The sequence below is a fragment of the Arvicanthis niloticus genome, chromosome 19, assembly GCF_011762505.2.
Source record: "Arvicanthis niloticus isolate mArvNil1 chromosome 19, mArvNil1.pat.X, whole genome shotgun sequence".
In the NCBI taxonomy this organism is placed as follows: Eukaryota; Metazoa; Chordata; class Mammalia; order Rodentia; family Muridae; genus Arvicanthis; species Arvicanthis niloticus.
Window position 1 is genome coordinate 49,319,022 of NC_047676.1, and position 8,960 is coordinate 49,327,981.

Below are 8,960 nucleotides of genomic sequence, written 5' to 3' on the forward strand. Positions count from 1 at the left end.
ATGGAGGAGTATAGTGTGCTAACGTCCTTTTAATAACATAAAAAACAGACAAATTGCAATGGCATGTGGCTCCTCAACAAAGTGTTTTAAGCCCATTCGTGTTTCAAGACTGCTGTGCTGCTTTATGGGTACCAGAGTTATGTCCTGATAACTTGGATCTACAAATGCAGAGATTTATCAACTGTCTATGCACACTTAGGTAGTATGACAACCTAAACTTCTAAAAAAACTCACCCAATTTATGGTAGAGCAGAATTTATATAGAAGTCTTACATGACTTATTAAACAACTCAAGGAAAGTAATTTCAACTTCTGTATAATGTACTTGAGAAGAAAAAATTTTACAACTTCATTCCAATATTACAATACCTTTCAAATCCTATCTCATACATCTTACTTTTGGCTAATAATCTCAGTCAGAATTCATGGCCTCAAAATATTTACATATTTAACCACTTGACTGACCAACAGATAGCATATCAGAAGAAAAAATAATGAGATCACTAACAGCAAAATAGTAACTAAAAAAGACAAAAGTCCACATATAATTTAGAACCACAAAGTAATAGAGCTTGGAATAAAGGTAAAACTATCCTTATATTCCTATTGTGTATACAACTGTGCCACAGCTCAATATCTGATTTTTATAATACTATATTTGACTTTGAAATAAAAGTTAAATCACCCTTGTAAGTCATATTAATACAAATATGATTTTTAAAAGGTATGTAGAAAATATTAAAAAATTTACCCCAAATTTCTACTGTATATAATAGTCACATAATAAATACTTGCCATATTTGTTGGTTTAAAAATAAACGAATAATTAAACCAATAGTGAATAAAATATCAGTTAGGCATATAGAAGAATAAAAGTTGGTACAATAGTTTGTTTCCTTTAGAGCAAGAAATATAGGGTGTTATAACTACCTGAAATTACTCATATTCATTTCTACAAGTGACCAAACTCCTGACTTTTGGAAAAGTTAGTTCATTAATCAACAATATGTTTTCTCTAAGTTTAAAAATGACATTATAACAATAGCAGAATACAGAAAAAAATTAAAACACAATTCTTGCCCTTGATAAAGAATTTGTAATATAAGTAACAGAAAAATTAAAAAATGATAGTTAATGCCCAAATGAAGTTTAAAAACATGTTATTGGTGATTGAATGAAGGAAAGTATCTCTAAGTCAGTAAGGATGGATTAAGGAAAACTTGTGCAAAACAGGCCTGAGGCAGATCTTGGAAATGAGTGGAATTTCACTAGTCAAATTGATGGATATAGTCATTACTGATAGAAGAGACTCTCCAGAAGGCCTAGATGGTAAGCAGGTGCAGATAAAGCAAATGGGCACTAACATTAGTAATAATAGAAAAAGGAAATCTGGTTCCTTTGCAGAAGCCTGAATAGTAACATATAGAAAAGTAGTTTAAGGTCAGACCAAAAATAAAATATTGAAAATATAGATCACTTCCTTCAGTCTTCACTTACAATGTAATAGCACCCCTGTAATAAGGCAGATTATTCAGTGGGGATATCTCTTAACAGCCACACTCTTCTGTCATCTTCATCCCTTAATAATTTAATTTTAATCAAGAAAATGTCTCAATACTGAAAAGATGCCACTTCTATGATTCAGTTACAAAAGATTCTGGCTCAGAATGTTGGTACTCAACTTTGTTTCCTTGGCTTAGATGAAGCAACTTAATACTAAGATGTTTACAAAAAAGAAATCAGAGCAACCTCTATCTAGTACTGACAAGACACTGAACCCTCCGCCCCATCCAATAGCATACTAGTAACTGAATCCTGCCCCAGAATACTTAGAAGTCCATTCTTCACCAATGGGGCTTCCTGCAAAGAACTGTCTTTGCCAATACTTTGATCATAACCTCACCAGGACACAGTTAATCATAGCTGGACTCACAGAAACTGGCATAGTGAATATGTGCTCCATTATTTACTCTGTGTTTGTTATGCAGCAATTGATAACTAATACAGCCGTGAATTAACACATGAAGAAATTGGCATTCACAGAGATCAAGTAGCTAGAAAACAAGTGAGTTAATGTTTATATACCATGGCTATCTAGATGAAAAATCTAAGTTTTGTGTATTATAGTACACTTGTAGCTTAAGAAACTATTTGAATATTCAGTAGTAGTCCTCTACAACCATGTTGTATAATATATTCACGAGTGGAATTTGTTAGTATAAACAGTTTTTAAGCAACTTTGCATACAGTTGTTTTAATCTTAAAACTTCTATTTCTATTTAGGCAAGCCTAAAAGTACATACTCTTAAGTTTAAAAACCTATAAACTAAATCCTACTATTTATTCAACTACAATAAATAAAAGAATCATTATTTTGGTTTGCAACCTTCTCATACATGGTTACTCCAAACCTAACCATCAGATATTAATACACAATTATTGCTTCAGGAATAACATTCCTCCTTACTGTGTTAGTTTTTTCAAGTCACTAGAATGTTTGCAGTAATAACATCTGACATCAAATGGGTCCTCCATTTACTTTAAATTTTAACCTTCATTTAAAAAGGAATTTATAATTAGCATCTTTGAGTTCATTTTCTAGATTCATGATTGATTTAAATTAAATCATCCACCCCTTTCCTCTTGTCTTCTTGGACACTGAAACTAATGGCAAAGTTTCAAGACAGTGGGCTTGATTTAGAAAACATTACCCCCCTTGAGAAGTTTCTTGTTCTTCATTGAGAAGTTTCTGAGCTCCTACCTTTTCTTACACTATCCTATAAACATCTACATTAATTAAGCTAGTAACATTAATAGGAAAAATGAGTAACTAAAGTGACTTATCCAGTGAGAAAAGTATTGGTACGTAATAGAAAGAACAGGAGTTCCTGAATTAAACAGACTGAAGTGTATGGTCTTGTTCATCACTAGATAGAGTCTATGGTACCAGGACACTCAATAACTTAGAGTCCCGTCTCCCTTCTTCCTCATTATCTTTTACACCCTCAATGTTCAGAGAGGAAACTTAGCACTATATATTAATGTTCAGTTGGCTAGAGCCCAATTAAAATTATAACTAGCGTATCTAATTACTTAGTCACCCACACAGTACAAGTGAAACGTATTAACCTGCTTCTGACATTTGCTGGGAAAGCTCATCTAGATGCCACAATAAAGTATGTGGAGAAAACAATAGTATTTAAAGTTCACCTAACACTAAAATGCTAATAACTATCTAGAAATCACAATTCATTAAACCATTTAAGTTGTATAAGGACAGCAATACTATTATTTTGTGGGAAACATAAGGCTTGTTACTCCTGGTTTGACTTCAAGCTACGAAACCCCTGGATCTGTTTTCTCAACTATAAAATTGAAACAGTAATATCTACCTTACAAAGACTTTCTGAGAGAACAAATTAGATTATATCAGATAGCATGTCTATATTTTAATGGAGTAGCTAAATAAAAGTTATCTCTCCCCTCTTATTATACAGCATTACTTTTCAAAACTAGTTTCATATTCCTCCTCCCCTGGAAAATATGGAATAGTAGGATACCATGGATCCAATATGGAAACTGCCATCTCTTTTAAACTAGAGTGAAGAACCTAGGCTATGATAATTATACAAGAAAAATATCCAGTTCATTTTGATTTTTTGTATATGACATTTATTCATACTATAAATACACCAGCCAGCAGTTAAAGGATAATTTAGCTGCTTTCATATTTTTAAGCTACACTAGTTATGTAGAAGAAATAATACCAGACAACTTGTACTACAGTGATACTTTCAGTAGTCTGCCCTAGTTGAAGCCTCTTACTTGATTTTTCTTTATGGCCTGACTTTCCACTCAAGTGATGTAGAAGTAGCTAAAGTAATAATTTCCTCTCATTAACTGTTATGAAGCTAGAAAACATAATTAACTATTTCCCAACTTTTTCCATCATCTTAATTCTAGTTATTTATTTTAAAGCTGATTTGGTTTGCATGGAAAAAGCAACAGTATCATGAACCTTTCAGGTTATTTATTTTTATACATAAAAAACTTTTCATTTCATTTTCAATTTTTCTCTCAACAAATATTTGTTAACTATTGTCATTCTAAACACACAATTAGGTTCTAATTATAAAGAATTTTGATTTATAAACTTTGTAAGATTTGTCACCAAAGTATAATTAAACAAAAAATTTACTCAAAACTTATCTTATTAAGAAAAGCAAAAATACAAAACAAAATTTCTCAAAATAAACTCTTAATTCCATAATTCTCTCAGAGCTAAAGGTAAATACAAGCTACTTGTATTGAAACATTTTTCCTTAAAAAATGATTTTTTTTCTTTCTTGTTATTAGTGTAAAATACTGATAACCAACTGTTTTTTTATTTGTTTTTGTAAAACTATGACAAATTATCTACATCTTTTTTTCTCTTCCTTCCCACAAAATCCAAATATGCTATTAACTTTCCTTAATATGATAACTCAATTCATCTGTTGTTAAGATCACAAACAGCAAGATTTGGCACACAGACCCACCCTAAACTACTAGTAGCTACTTTTGGTTGCTAAGGAAATGAAGAGGAAGTAGTAAGAACAGACAAGAATAGAGATAAATTTTGCAGGCTTTTAGACTAAACATAAAAATTATTTACAATATTTCAGTGTTAATGATTGGAAGATTTCCTCTGAGGAATCACAAAAAGTATTAATACAACTACACAGAATAATCTGTTGGCATTTGTGATAAATGAATGATTTGCTTTAATGTAGCACACTCCAAAAAATCACTAATACTCACATTTAAGCATCAAATTAATATAAACAAGACTGCACTACCACTTTGGTGAAAATAATTATCTTCAAAATTAATTTTCTAAGTTGCCTTCAAGTACACCAGTTTTACATTGCCTTTCTTCTTTTCCTGTCATGAATTTTAAGGACTGCAAATTCACTACTAAATATTTCAGTCTAATCAATGTAAGCTTTAAAAAATGAAAAAGAAAGAAAAAATAGTTTAGAAACTCTGAACCTAAGAGAGTAAATTGAAAATTATATTCAAGGTATTTTTTTTTTTTTAAAGTTCCAAGCAATGGTTTGGTTTTCCTTTTCTCCCCCTTCTCTGCACACCCTCACACCACCCCCTTCCCATCCCACTTCATCCAGACAGAGGGTAACAGTCTGAGCTGCCCTGGTTGAGTTGATCCTAAAGTTAACATTCAGCAGCCCGTTTCCAGACAGCAGCGCTAAATCTATTTGGATAAAACGCGTGTGACCCAGACAGTTGGCATTTGGCCCAAACGCGTTGCACCAGCAGCTCAAATAAAAACAAGAGTAAGAAACTTACTCTCTTGTTCCCTCTCAGTGTGCTTTCTTGCTCTGGCTTGCTCTCTTTGCCCCTAATACAAGTGGACAGCTTATCAAAAACAGAAATTATAGCACATATTATCAGAAAGATTTTCCAATACTTCCTTCAACAATCTTGTTCTCTCTCCCCAATCACTGAACTTCAGTCTTATATACCATATATACAGACATACTCTGATAAACAAGGCTCCAGAGGGTTATGAGTCTAGCATGGCCCAAGTGAGCAAAAGTAAATCAAAACCACACGCTTTCGTCTCTTTGATTAGCCTATTAAGAGCTTAACATATCTTAGAGCACTGATGCTACAGCCAGCACACTACTGCTACCCTGAGAGCACAGGCATGAAATATGCACTTGTCTGAATACTAAAGACACTGACATAAAACGGATTTTTCAGAAGGCAATTGCATAAACCTGGAAATCGATTAAAAAGCACACATCATCATTACCTTCTCCCCCGCTATCTGGTGATTAGTTAAAAGTTCACGATGATCATAATCAAGTCCACTTCACACAACATGTAAATTCATACAATAAGCGCGTATTTTCACATTATGAAATACCTGTAAGCCCCGGAATTCTACATCCACGAGTAGTCTAGAGTTTAAAAGATTTCTATCTGTAATGTGAGTTTAGTCAAACTCACTTCTTGCCATAAAGCACGCACGCGCGCGCACTCGCGCGCGCGCGCACACACACACACACATACACACACACACACACACAGAGAGAGAGAGAGAGAGAGAGAGAGAGAGAGAGAGAGAGAGAGAGAGAGAGAGAGAGAGAGAGAGAGAGAGAGAGAGAAGAGAAGAGAAGAAGGGAGGGGGAGGGGGACGGGAGGGGAGGGAGGGGAGAGAGAGAGAGAGATCTAAGCGTTATTCGGAAGATAAGCAAAGCACAAGTTGTTGGGTATTTTTTTTAAGGTTTCATTGAATATTGTGAAGTCTTCCTTACCGTTTTCATCTTCAAATTCTGATAAAAAGTAAATTTCAAACAATAGAGAGTGAACTGGACGACTCACGTACTCCCTTCTCTCTTTTTTTTTTTGCCCCCCCCCCCCCCCCTTGCAAAGCCACACCAGCCAGTTATTCTGCAGCCAGAATAAAACCCTATAGTCTCTCTAAATGGAGCTTTAAAGAACGGACTTTCCGATTTGGCAGTTAAAAAAAAAAAAAGAAAGAAAAGAAAAAAGAAAGAAAGAAAAAGAAAAGAAAAAATCCTTTCAATACATCCAAGGCTATCAACCTGAGATGTGCTTTGTAACCCCCAACTCCCCCCCCCGCCCACCCACCCCCCCCAAAAAAAGGAAAGGAAAAAAGAAAGAAAAGAAGAGGGGAAAGGCTTATTGGGGGTGGAAGTGGTGCCCTCTCTTCCTGGACAGCTTAGTGCCTTTGCTATGCAAATAACATGTGCAGAGCATCAAAAGGTATCAGGAGAGAGAAGACAAGAGGAGCAGGAAGGGCAGGAAAAGTTTTGTTGAAGTAGCCCTCGAGCTCACTGCCGGCCCCAAGCCAACTTCAATTGCAGCAGAAGAAAATTTTGGCAGCTTTCCTCAGAGGCAGAACAAACTGACGTCAGTCTGCAGATGTGCCTGGGCTGCGTCGGGTGCGCATGTGTCTTGGGTCGTCACGTGGAGGGGGAGGGGAGGTAGAGGTACAATCGGGGTATCCAACTACCAGCCATTCAGAAGAGCTTAGACAATGTCAACTTTTCCACCCTGTGAATGAGAGAAACTCTGGCCCTCTAACCTCTCTCCCCTAACCCACCCCGCCTATTTCCTCCTCCTCTAACCTCTTGCGGAGTCTTGTCTGGTTTGTTATTACAGTTTCTTGGAAAATGGAAAGGCATGGGGTGGGGGTAGGGAGGTGGCTAGACTAATGTCACTGTTAGAATTTTTGGTGTCATTTTCTGACTTTTGTTTGTTTGTTTTATTTTAATCTCTGCAATAAATATTTAAAACTTATTCATAAAATGTCATGTAAGGAGTCAGATCAGTAGAGCAAAATTTCAAGACTTAAAGACGTGTACAAAACGCCTATGTGTTGAATACATACTTCAACAAGTCAAAATACAACCAAAAGAATAAAAACTAAACGAAATTGAGACCTGCACATTTTCCATGTGATTATCGACTTCAGGTTATGGGGAACTATAAAAGGAAAAGGGGGTGGGGAGTGTTGCATTATTTCCAGATGAGAGACTAGATGGTGTTTTAAACAGCAACAGGGAAAGCCACAAGTGAGGGTTTTTTTTGTTTTGTTTTGCTTGTTTGTTTGTAGTATAGTGAATGAAACTTCAATGACTGCTCAAAAGAAAATAAAGCCTAAATCAGCCCCCTAAAAAGGTTGGTGTGGGGGACAGACACAGGAGCCCCGCTGAGATCTCAAGATAAACAAACAAAACATTAGAACCGGTTCTTCTAGCTTTCCAATCCCACCTCCCCCTCCACATCAGCTGCCAGTTCAGCCTTTAAAGATAAAATACCACCACAACGTAGCACTTTCACTTTCATTTACCAGAAGAAAGCCCCTGGCATTAAACCACAGGAAAAAAAAATATATGCCCAATACGCTTTCCAAGTCCTAAGCAAGCAAACAATGTCTGGCTCAAGTATCAGAAACAGGAAGAAAATCGAAAAATAGCTCAGGACAAACATTGCCGTTCAGCTGTGTAATCTGCTGCATCATTTATCTGTCTGGACCGGGGAGTGTGGGGTTGGGAGTTGGTTTAGGGTTGCCAAGGTTGGGGGAGGGGAAATTGAGCCTTGAAATTCCAGTCTTTAATTAACACCCAGTCAATTTCCTACGGTCAGAACCAGAAAACAAAATTGGACCTGAGGGATGTAAAAATAAGGAGGCACGTTCTAAATGCCAGTTCTTAAATTTCTAGCTTCTGTTAACGTTGCTGTCCATTTGATTTTGTTTTCCTTCCTACACCAGAGGTGGTAGGTGTAATTGTTCTCGAAAACCTTGAATGGCTTAAGAAGGCATAGGTGGGAACCTGGAACAATACAATTACTTCAATGATTCTTCAAAGGTTGGAAGGCCATAATATTTGTCCAGGGGATAGCTCTCATTTTGACCTTAATCTTCACTATCTGGCTCACTGCATAGTAAAAGTGGAAATGTGTTCTGTGGTTGGTACTGACAGCTTTAAATAAAGATGGTTCACTGAGCTCTCTCTCTCTCTCTCTCTCTCTCTCTCTCTCTCTCTCTCTCTCTCTCTCTCTCTCTCTCTCTCCCCCTCTCCCTCTCCCTCTCCCTCTCTCTCTTTCTCTGTAAAATAGAGATTGCTAGACCTCATAGCAATACAAAAAAAAAAAAAAAAAAAACCACCAAAAAATAAAATAAACGTGGCACAGAGCAAGCTGTCTTTGCATAAAATCATCCATTAGATATGAGACTCAACTTTCCTTAATGTTTCAAACACTGGCTTAAGACAGATACAGCCAGCACAGAAAAGTAAAGTCAAGGTGTCACCACCAATCACCTATATAATCTAGGAAAAAGCTTTTACTCTCTGTTAAGTTAATTGGCCCTAGGAAGTAACTGCATGGTGAAGCAGGTTTTTCAGTGAGAAGTAGACTTTGGCTAA

General features: G+C 36.0%; 1 protein-coding gene across 4 annotated transcripts in view; it reads right to left on the reverse strand.

Moving 5' to 3' along the window:
- Positions 1–6,401, reverse strand: part of Adamts6 (ADAM metallopeptidase with thrombospondin type 1 motif 6) — a 229,315-nt gene extending 222,914 nt beyond the window's left edge. Inside the window, exon 1 of one of the 4 annotated variants that reach the window (XR_013105084.1) lies at positions 5,930–6,128. The gene's annotated coding sequence lies outside the window, so the exon portion shown is untranslated. Of the gene's footprint in view, positions 1–5,929; positions 6,129–6,320 lie in introns of those variants that run through there. The other 3 variants (XM_034523616.2, XM_076916239.1, XM_076916238.1) reach the window with 3 other exon arrangements.
- Positions 6,402–8,960: the final 2,559 nt, after the last annotated feature.